The following is an 11,476-nucleotide window of genomic DNA, read 5'->3' as shown; positions in this document are numbered from 1 at the left end:
GATGGGAGACCGCCTGGGAATACCAGGTGCTGTAAGCTTTTTGAATTCCTTCGTTTGGCAAAAAAATTAATAAATACATTTTTTTTTTAAAAAAGAGGTAAACTATTGAGGGGCCAAGGGCATTGTTTCTGTCGGTGCTGTTTCAAGGCAAGCTGAGCAGCGCTCGGCTCCTGGTGCTGCGCCTATTTTTAAATAGCCAACTCTTGACTGCTGCTCTTGCTTACGGCCATACCACCCTGGCAATGCCTGATCTCATCTGAACTCGGAAGCAAAGCAGGGTTGGGCCTGGTTAGTACTTGGATGGGAGACCGCCTGGGAATACCAGGTGCTGTAAGCTTTTTGAATTCCTTCGTTTGGCAAAAAAATTAATAAATACATTTTTTTTTTAAAAAGAGGTAAACTATTGAGGGGCCAAGGGCATTGTTTCTGTCGGTGCTGTTTCAAGGCAAGCTGAGCAGCGCTCGGCTCCTGGTGCTGCACCTATTTTTAAATAGCCAACTCTTGACTGCTGCTCTTGCTTACGGCCATACCACCCTGGCAATGCCTGATCTCATCTGAACTCGGAAGCAAAGCAGGGTTGGGCCTGGTTAGTACTTGGATGGGAGACCGCCTGGGAATACCAGGTGCTGTAAGCTTTTTGAATTCCTTCGTATTGGCAAAAAAATTAATAAATACATTTTTTTTTTTAAAAAGAGGTAAACTATTGAGGGGCCAAGGGCATTGTTTCTGTCGGTGCTGTTTCAAGGCAAGCTGAGCACGCTCGGCTCCTGGTGCTGCGCCTATTTTTAAATAGCCAACTCTTGACTGCTGCTCTTGCTTACGGCCATACCACCCTGGCAATGCCTGATCTCATCTGAACTCGGAAGCAAAGCAGGGTTGGGCCTGGTTAGTACTTGGATGGGAGACCGCCTGGGAATACCAGGTGCTGTAAGCTTTTTGAATTCCTTCGTTTGGCAAAAAAATTAATAAATACATTTTTTTTTTTTAAAAAGAGGTAAACTATTGAGGGGCCAAGGGCATTGTTTCTGTCGGTGCTGTTTCAAGGCAAGCTGAGCAGCGCTCGGCTCCTGGTGCTGCACCTATTTTTAAATAGCCAACTCTTGACTGCTGCTCTTGCTTACGGCCATACCCCCCTGTGCATGTGTGAGAGTGGTACATTCCAGGAAGTGTTTGGCTGCAGTTGGTGAGAGAGGCTCACCACATTTTCTTCTGTTTAGTTTTATTTTTGACTAAAATACATTTTTGTTAAAGTTTTTTTGAGTTTGTTTAGTTTATCCTCCCAGCAGCGTGAGCTGTTCGGGAGGAGTGTTTTTTATTCCTATTTTTTTTGGAAATGGACGGATCTACGGTGACAGACCTGGCAATGGCGGACGGATTTGAGAAGGCAAATGACAATGGACTGGACAGACGACAACGAGAAACAAACCGATCAGAGAAGGAAGCAAGGAAAAGGATTTATTTAAAAGAAGCAACTGTAACAGTGGATATGGGACAAACAACTGAGGTGAGAGCAATGGATTTAATTAAAGCAGTGACGGAGAGGATTGGGGATGGAAAGATTTTGGCTGTAAGACCAAAACAAAACAAGGAATATGAAGTAACACTTGAAAGAGAGGAAGATGCTGATGTGTTAACAGACGGATTAACTATTAAAGGGATAAACTGTACAGTAAAGAGGCTACAAAACCGCGATTATGTTGTCTCCTTCATGCATCTGCCTGTCTATGTTGCTGACATAGATATTTTAGACAAATTGGATCATTGGGGAGTTTGTCCCATTTCAAAAATTAAAAGAAGGTTTTATCCGGGCACAGATATTGAAGATGGGACGAGGTTTGTTAAAACCAGATTCCCCAAGGAAGTGGCATCCCTCCCGTACAGCACAAGAATAGAGACAGCAGAAGGACCACAATACTTTAGGGTGATGCACAGCCATCAGGTGAAAACTTGCAGGCTGTGCATGAGCCCAGATCATGTGGTGAAAGACTGTCCAGATTTTAAGTGTTATAAGTGCGAGGAAAAGGGGCATTTCGCAAGGGATTGCGATGCAGTGAAGTGCCCGGATTGTAATAAGGTTTTAAATAAATGTGAATGTTGGATGGGAGAAGAGGAGGAGGAGGTAGAGCAGCGGGTAGACAGACAGATGAATGAAGGAGACAATATACAGTCAGAGGACAAAACAACAACTCAAGACAGAAGAACAGAATTTGAAAGTGAAAAACTACAAGAGAATGAGGCTAATGGAAAGGACAGAGTCACTGAACAGGAAGGGACAACATGGACACAAATGGATATGACTGACAGTTTAAGGAATGTTTTGGAAGCAGCAGAATTGAGCAATTTGAATAATAAAGACTTACAACAAGGACAACAGGAAGACATATTTTGGACACAAATGGACATGACAGACAGTTTTCAAAAGGCATTGGACACAGTGGAGACAAAAGACCAAAGTAATGAGGAGCAAGACGAGTTAGAGGAACATTTACAAAAGGAGGGAAACAAAGAGACACAGGTGAAATCATCAAAAAGAAGAAGATCGATAAAGATAAAACCTAATTTAGAGACTGCAAGGAAAAAACTGCTAAAAGATGAAGAAATTGAATGCGCAAATAAGTATGAGTTGCTAAAGGGCTTGGAAGAGATGGACTGAGATGATGGTTTTTATGAATGTTTTTATCTTATTTATGGTTTTAGGAATTGTGTCTTTTAATGCAAGAGGGCTTTTAGACATCAGAAAATTTGAAAAAGTGAAAGAAATGTGTAAACGAGAAGATGTGATTTTATTACAAGAGACAAACTGGAGGGAAGAATACATGAAGGAAATAAGAAAAAGGTGGAGTGGGGAGATTTTATACAATAATGGGGATGGGAGGCTGGGGAGAGGAGTTGCAATTTTAATAAAAGAAAACAGTGGGGTTTTATGTAAAACAATCTATAATGACAAAGAGGGGAAGTGTATGATATGTGAAATGGAGTATGAGAAGAAAAAAGTAATTATGGTGAACGTTCATGCCCCAACAGAGGAGAACAGAAAGAAAGAGTATTTTAATGTACTAAGAGATTATTTAAAGAAATATGAAAGAGTTATTATCATGGGGGATTTTAACACTGTTTTTAGTAAATTAGAAATGGCTGAGGGAATGGTTTTTAAAACGGATAAGGAAGAAAAGAACTGAAAATATTGATGGAGGAAATGAATTTAATTGATGTGTGGAGAGAAAGGAATGAACAGAAAAAAGAGTACTCAAGAAGACAGTTAGTGGGGAACTTTTTTTGTCAAACAAGAATTGATTTTATTTTATGCACAAGAAATGTTGAAGAGTTTATAAGCAAGATCAAATATGAAGAAACAAGTCTGAGTGACCATAAGCCAATTTTTATGAATCTAGACTGGAGTAATGTGAAAAGAGGGCCAGGGGTATGGGTTATAAACACAGCGGTTTTAAAGAATGAAGACTATGTTTTAAGTATAAAGGAAATTATTCAAAAGGAAAAAGGGAATGAAATTTATAATGAGGACAAAAGAATGTGGTGGGAGAATGTAAAACATTTAGTTAAAAAGTTTACAATAAAATACTGTAGACAATTACAAAATTGTAAAAAATATAAGGAAAAGGAGCTGAAAGAAAAACTAGAAAACGAATTGAAAAATGAGAATGGAAAAGATATACAAAAGATAAAAGAACTGGAAGGAAGACTGAAAGAAATGGAGGAGGAGAAATTTGAAGGTGCAAGGTTAAGAAGCAAAGCCAAATTTACAGTGGAGGGGGAAAAGTGCACTAAATTTTTCTTTGATCTAGAGAAGACAAGAGGGAAGGCAGAAATGATTAAAGAAATAAGGAGCAAAAATGGGAACATAGTAGAAGAAAATGAGGAGATTTTGGAAGAAATAAGATCATATTATGAGAAATTGTTTTGCACAGAGGGAGTAAAAGAAAAAGAAAAAAGGGAATTGCTAAATCTAATCAAATCAAGAGTAGAAGAAGAGGAAAAAAGAGAATGTGACAAGGAGGTAAGAGAAGAAGAAATAAAAAGAGCAATTAGTGAATTGAACAAAAAGAAAAGTCCAGGAATTGATGGGTTGGGAAGTGAATTTTATATTGTTTTTAAAGATATTTTATCTAGTATTTTAAAGGAAGTATATGATGAGATTTTTGAGAATGGTGGGGTAAATAAAAGAATGGGGATGGGCTTAATGAAGGTGATATACAAAGGAAAGGGGGATAAAGTAGATTTAAAAAATTATAGACCTATAACAATGCTCAACACTGATTTGAAGATTTTAGCAAAAGTTTTAGCTAACAGACTAAAGGAAGTGATGCCAAGCATAATCAAAACAAACCAAGCATATAGTATAAAAGGACGAGACATTGCTGACACAACTATGAGTATTAAAGACACAATAAGATATATAAATGATAAGAAGAAAGATGGTTTTTTAATTAGTCTGGACTTTGAGAAAGCTTTTGATAGAGTCGAGCATGACTTTTTATTTGGAGTGCTAAAGAGTTTTGGTTTTGGGGAAAATTTTATTAAGTGGGTTCAGATTTTATATAGAGGAGCTATAACCAGGATAAAATGCAATGGTTTTTTAACAGACTGTTTTAAAATAACAAGATCAATCAGACAGGGTTGCCCGTTATCTGCACTTTTATATGCCTTAGTTGCAGAACCACTGGGATTAGCTGTGAAGCATGAGGAACGAATAAAAGGAATAGAGGTAGAGGGGGGAGTGAACAAAATTTTTCAATATGCTGATGATACTACATTAATAATACAAGATCTGGCAAGTGTAAAGCAAGCAATTGAAACGGTGCAACATTTTTGTAAGGGTTCAGGAGCTAAAATAAATGAAGATAAAACAGTATATTTGAGATTTGGAGGAACTGAGGCTTTATCTGGACATTTTACATTCAAGGAAATGGAGGAAATAAAAATTTTAGGCATTGTAGTTGGGAGGGATGAAAAGAAAGCAGAAGCAACTATGTGGGAGGAAATGTTAGGAGGTATTGAAAGAAGGCTGAGGTTTTGGAAATTAATGTCTTTAACTTTGAAGGGGAGGGTTTTAATTTTGAATGTTTTAATGGTTTCTAAATTATGGAATATTTTATATGTGTCATCAATGCCACTGTGGATGGAAAAAAGGCTGAAAAAATGTTTTTTAGATTTTTTATGGGAAGGGAAGCCTCCAAGGATAGCATATGCAACGTTGATTGGAGAAGTGGGCAAAGGGGGACTAGGTTTAATAGACGTCGAACAAAGAAAAAACAGCTTAAGAGTGAAAATGGTAAGGAAATATTTGGATGAAGAAAATAAGGCAGCATGGAAAAGAACAATGGAATATTTTTTAAGTAAAAGTGGCAATTTTAATATGGGAGATAATATTTTATGGATGAGGATGAAGACATTCATGACAGAGGGTCTACCAGATTTTTATAAAGAATTGATTGGAGCATGGGGGAAATTTTTAACTTGTGTACATTTTAATATACAAGGACGCGAGAACATTTTAAATCAGCCTTTATTCTTAAACAGTGCCATTCTTAATCAAGAGAAAGTGGTGTTTTTTAGGAAATGGTGGGAGGTGGGAATAACAAGAGTAAGAGATGTTTTATATGAATTTAAGGAAGGATTTTTACCGGTGCAGTATGTTATTGATGTGATGGATGAAGCGAAGGAGGATTTTAACAGACAAGACTTAATAAAGGAATACGACATAATTAAAAATGCCATACCTGCAGAATGGTTAACAAGAATAGAAAACATGGAAGAAAATAAACCAAGTAAAGATGTGAGTGTAAGATTTGGAGAGAAATGGTGGGATTTTAAAGATTGTACAGTGAAAATGATTTATGGGCTTTTTAGAGATGGGGTTTTTAAGAAACCTGGTGCAAATCAGTACTGGATACGGCGTTTTAAAGATGTAAATGAAGACAATATTTGGGCTAATATAAATGGCAAATTTGTACAATCAAAACTGGAGAATTTAGAATATTTTATCAGGAGTAAAGCAGTTTTTACAGATGTCATTTTAAACAGAATAGGAATGGAGGAAAGTCTCACATGTAAAGTATGTCAAGATGCAGATGAAGGATTTTTACACTTGTTTTTATATTGTAATGAGTTAAAAGATTTTAATGAGAAATGCAAAAACATGATTTTAACTTTGAAAGGAGAAAGACACGACAATCTAGAGTGGGAAAAGGTGTTACTGTTGGGGCTGAACAAAGAATGTGATAATAAAAAACTCATAAATTTACTTGTGATTTTAATGAAAAGTGCAATATGGGAGAGAAGAGTTGTAGCAAAAAAGGAAAAAGTTTTATTAAATGTGTGGAATGTGTTTAAGAGGAAGGTGGAGAAATATTTTGAATGTCTATTTTATTATTTTAAGTTAGAGGAAATGCAGGAGGCTTTTTATGATGTTTTTACTCAAGAAGTCACAAAGATTTTAAATGACACAGGAATAAAAATGTCTTTTTAAAAATGTGATTTTACCTTTTAAGGAATACAACTTGCAACATTTTATGTGAAAAAAACAAACAAAACAAAACACATTGTTGTGAAGCTATGATGTAAAATGGACCTTTTTAATGTTTTGTTTTAAGTGTAATCTGTATAAATAAGTGAATTGTATGAATTTTGAACAGTATAATAAAAGAAAAAAAAAAAAAAAAAAAAAAAAAAAATGGCAATGCCTGATCTCATCTGAACTCGGAAGCAAAGCAGGGTTGGGCCTGGTTAGTACTTGAATGGGAGACCGCCTGGGAATACCAGGTGCTGTAAGCTTTTTGAATTCCTTCATTTGGCAAAAAAATTAATAAATACAATTTTTTTTTTAAAAAAAAGAGGTAAACTATTGAGGGGCCAAGGGCATTGTTTCTGTCGGTGCTGTTTCGAGACAAGCTGAGCGGCGCTCGACTCTTTTTAAATAGCCAACTCTTGACTGCTGCTCTCGCTTACGGCCATACCACCCTGGCAATGCCTGATCTCATCTGAACTCGGAAGCTAAGCAGGGTTGGGCCTGGTTAGTACTTGGATGGGAGACCGCCTGGGAATACCAGGTGCTGTAAGCTTTTTGAATTTCTTCAGTTAGCAAAAAAATAAATGAATAAATTAATTGAAAAAAAAATAATAATAATAATAATACAGGTATATTACGGCCATACCCCCCTGTGCATGTGTGATAGTGGTACATTCCAGGAAGTGTTTGGCTGCAGTTGGTGAGAGAGGCTCACCACATTTTCTTCTGTTTAGTTTTATTTTTGACTAAAATACATTTTTGTTAAAGTTTTTTTGAGTTTGTTTAGTTTATCCTCCCAGCAGCGTGAGCTGTTCGGGAGGAGTGTTTTTTTTTTTTTTTTTTTTTTTTTTTTTTTTTTTTTATTCCTATTTTTTTTTGCAATGGACGGATCTACGGTGACAGACCTGGCAATGGCGGACGGATTTGAGAAGGCAAATGACAATGGACTGGACAGACGACAACGTGAAACAAACCGATCGGAGAAGGAAGCAAGGAAAAGGATTTATTTAAAAGAAGCAACTGTAACGGTGGATATGGGACAAACAACTGAGGTGAGAGCAATGGATTTAATTAAAGCAGTGACGGAGAGGATTGGGGATGGAAAGATTTTGGCTGTAAGACCAAAACAAAACAAAGAATATGAAGTAACACTTGAAAGAGAGGAAGATGCTGATGTATTAACAGACGGATTGACTATAAAAGGAATAAACTGTACAGTAAAGAGGCTACAAAACCGCGATTATGTTGTCTCCTTCATGCATCTGCCTGTCTATGTTGCTGACATAGATATTTTAGACAAATTGGATCATTGGGGAGTTTGTCCCATTTCAAAAATTAAAAGAAGGTTTTATCCGGGCACGGATATTGAAGATGGGACGAGGTTTGTTAAAACCAGATTCCCCAAGGAAGTGGCGTCCCTCCCGTACAGCACAAGAATAGAGACAGCAGAAGGACCACAATACTTTAGGGTGATGCACAGCCATCAGGTGAAAACTTGCAGGCTGTGCATGAGCCCAGATCATGTGGTGAAAGACTGTCCAGATTTTAAGTGTTATAAGTGCGAGGAAAAGGGGCATTTCGCAAGGGATTGCGATGCGGTGAAGTGCCCGGATTGTAATAAGGTTTTAAATAAATGTGAATGTTGGATGGGGGAAGAGGAGGAGGAGGTAGAGCAGCGGGTAGACGGACAGATGTATGAAGGAGACAATATACAGTCAGAGGACAAAACAGCAACACAAGACAGAAGAACAGAATCTAAAAGTGAAAAACTACAAGAGAATGAGGCTAATGGAAAGGACAGAGTCACTGAACAGGAAGAGACAACATGGACACAAATGGATATGACTGACAGTTTAAGGAATGTTTTGGAAGCAGCAGAATTGAGCAATTTGAATAATAAAGACTTACAACAAGGACAACAGGAAGACATATTTTGGACACAAATGGACATGACAGACAGTTTTCAAAAGGCAATGGACACAGTGGAGACAAAAGACCAAAGTAATGAGGAACAAGACGAGTTAGAGGAACATTTACAAAAGGAGGGAAACAAAGAGACACAGGTGAAATCATCAAAAAGAAGAAGATCGATAAAGATAAAACCTAATTTAGAGACTGCAAGGAAAAAACTGCTAAAAGATGGAGAAATTGAATGCGAAAATAAGTATGAGTTGCTAAAAGGCTTGGAAGAGATGGACTGAGATGATGGTTTTTATGAATGTTTTTATCTTATTTATGGTTTTAGGAATTGTGTCTTTTAATGCAAGAGGGCTTTTAGACATCAGAAAATTTGAAAAAGTGAAAGAAATGTGTAAACGAGAAGATGTGATTTTATTACAAGAGACAAACTGGAAGGAAGAATACATGAAGGAAATAAGAAAAAGGTGGAGTGGGGAGATTTTATACAATAATGGGGATGGGAGGCTGGGGAGAGGAGTTGCAATTTTAATAAAAGAAAACAGTGGGGTTTTATGTAAAACAATCTATAATGACAAAGAGGGGAAGTGTATGATATGTGAAATGGAGTATGAGAAGAAAAAAGTAATTATGGTGAACGTTCATGCCCCAACAGAGGAGAACAGAAAGAAAGAGTATTTTAATGTACTAAGAGTTTATTTAAAGAAACATGAAAGAGTTATTATCATGGGGGATTTTAACACTGTTTTTAGTAAATTAGAAATGGCTGAGGGAATGGTTTTTAAAACAGATAAAGGAAGAAAAGAACTGAAAATATTGATGGAGGAAATGAATTTAATTGATGTGTGGAGAGAAAGGAATGAACAGACAAAAGAGTACTCAAGAAGACAGTTAGTGGGGAATTTTTTTTGTCAAACAAGGATTGATTTTATTTTATGCACAAGAAATGTTGAAGAGTTTATAAGCAAGATCAAATATGAAGAAACAAGTCTGAGTGACCATAAGCCAATTTTTATGAATTTAGACTGGAGTAATATGAAAAGAGGGCCAGGGGTATGGGTTTTAAACACAGCGGTTTTAAAGAATGAAGAGTATGTTTTAAGTATAAAGGAAGTTATTCAAAAGGAAAAAGGGAATGAAATTTATAATGAGGACAAAAGAATGTGGTGGGAGAATGTGAAACATTAAGTTAAAAAGTTTACAATAAAATACTGTAGACAATTACAAAATTGTAAAAAATATAAGGAAAAGGAGCTGAAAGAAAAACTAGAAAACGAATTGAAAAATGAGAATGGAAAAGATATACAAAAGATAAAAGAACTGGAAGGAAGACTGAAAGAAATGGAGGAGGAGAAATTTGAAGGTGCAAGATTAAGAAGCAAAGCTAAATTTACAGTGGAGGGGGAAAAGTGCACTAAATTTTTCTTTGATCTAGAGAAGACAAGAGGGAAGGCAGAAATGATTAAAGAAATAAGGAGCAAAAATGGGAACATAGTGGAAGAAAATGAGGAGATTTTGGAAGAAATAAGATCATATTATGAGAAATTGTTTTGCACGGAGGGAGTAAAAGAAAAAGAAAAAAGAGAATTGCTAAAGCTAATCAAATCAAGAGTAGAAGAAGAGGAAAAAAGAGAATGTGACAAGGAGGTAAGAGAAGAAGAAATAAAAAGAGCAATTAGTGAATTGAACAAAAAGAAAAGTCCAGGAATTGATGGGTTGGGAAGTGAATTTTATATTGTTTTTAAAGATATTTTATCTAGTATTTTAAAGGAAGTATATGATGAGATTTTTGAGAATGGTGGGGTAAATAAAAGAATGGGGATGGGCTTAATGAAGGTGATATACAAAGGAAAGGGGGATAAAGTAGATTTAAAAAATTATAGACCTATAACAATGCTCAATACTGATTTGAAGATTTTAGCAAAAGTTTTGGCTAACAGATTAAAGGAAGTGATGCCAAGCATAATCAAAACAAACCAAGCATATAGTATAAAAGGACGAGACATTGCTGACACAACTATGAGTATTAAAGACACAATAAGATATATAAATGATAAGAAGAAAGATGGTTTTTTAATTAGTCTGGACTTCGAGAAAGCTTTTGATAGAGTCGAGCATGACTTTTTATTTGGAGTGTTAAAGAGTTTTGGTTTTGGGGAAAATTTTATAAAGTGGGTTCAGATTTTATATAGAGGAGCTATAACCAGGATAAAATGCAATGGTTTTTTAAGGGACTGTTTTAAAATAACAAGATCAATCAGACAGGGTTGCCCGTTATCTGCACTTTTATATGCCTTAGTTGCAGAACCACTGGGATTAGCTGTGAAGCATGAGGAACGAATAAAAGGAATAGAGGTAGAGGGGGGAGTGAACAAAATTTTTCAATATGCTGATGATACTACATTAATACTACAAGATCTGTCAAGTATAAAGCAAGCAATGGAAACAGTGCAACATTTTTGCAAGGGTTCAGGAGCTAAAATAAATGAAGATAAAACAGTATATTTGAGATTTGGAGGAACTGAGGCTTTATCTGGACATTTTACGTTCAAGGAAATGGATGAAATAAAAATTTTAGGCATTGTAGTTGGGAGGGATGAAAAGAAAGCAGAAGTAACCATGTGGGAGGAAATGTTAGGAGGGATTGAAAGAAGGCTGAGGTTTTGGAAGTTAATGTCCTTAACTTTGAAGGGGAGAGTTTTAATTTTGAATGTTTTAATGGTTTCTAAATTATGGAATATTTTATATGTGTCATCAATGCCACTGTGGATGGAAAAAAGGCTGAAAAAATGTTTTTTAGATTTTTTATGGGAAGGAAAGCCTACAAGAATAGCTTACGCAACCTTGATTGGAGAATTGGGACTAGGTTTAATAGACGTGGAGCAAAGAAAAAACAGCTTAAGAGTGAGAGGGTCTACCAGATTTTTATAAAGAATTGATTGGAGCATGGGGGAAATTTTTAACTTGTGTACATTTTAATATACAAGGACGCGAGAACATTTTAAATCAGCCTTTATTCTTAAACAGTGACAT

At 36.0% G+C, this 11,476-nt stretch overlaps 5 non-coding genes and 1 pseudogene across 5 annotated transcripts in view; all 6 read left to right on the top strand.

Moving 5' to 3' along the window:
- Window positions 1-38, top strand: part of LOC130223715 (5S ribosomal RNA) — a 119-nt gene extending 81 nt beyond the window's left edge. Inside the window, exon 1 of the ribosomal RNA XR_008836835.1 lies at window positions 1-38. This exon is cut by the window's left edge and continues 81 nt beyond it. This is a non-coding gene — a ribosomal RNA (5S ribosomal RNA).
- Window positions 1-11,476, top strand: part of LOC130222698 (zinc finger protein 850-like) — a 100,977-nt pseudogene that overhangs the window by 53,468 nt on the left and 36,033 nt on the right.
- LOC130223714 (5S ribosomal RNA) lies at window positions 219-337 on the top strand. The gene has a single exon (XR_008836834.1). It is a non-coding gene; the product is annotated as a 5S ribosomal RNA (ribosomal RNA).
- LOC130223713 (5S ribosomal RNA) lies at window positions 517-635 on the top strand. Its single transcript, XR_008836833.1, has one exon. It is a non-coding gene; the product is annotated as a 5S ribosomal RNA (ribosomal RNA).
- LOC130223712 (5S ribosomal RNA) lies at window positions 816-934 on the top strand. Its single transcript, XR_008836832.1, has one exon. It is a non-coding gene; the product is annotated as a 5S ribosomal RNA (ribosomal RNA).
- Window positions 6,961-7,079, top strand: LOC130224093 (5S ribosomal RNA). The gene has a single exon (XR_008837171.1). It is a non-coding gene; the product is annotated as a 5S ribosomal RNA (ribosomal RNA).

This window comes from Danio aesculapii, chromosome 4, assembly GCF_903798145.1.
Source record: "Danio aesculapii chromosome 4, fDanAes4.1, whole genome shotgun sequence".
Taxonomy (NCBI): Eukaryota; Metazoa; Chordata; class Actinopteri; order Cypriniformes; family Danionidae; genus Danio; species Danio aesculapii.
Note: the sequence above shows the minus strand (reverse complement) of the source record. Positions and strands in the feature narration are given on the sequence as shown.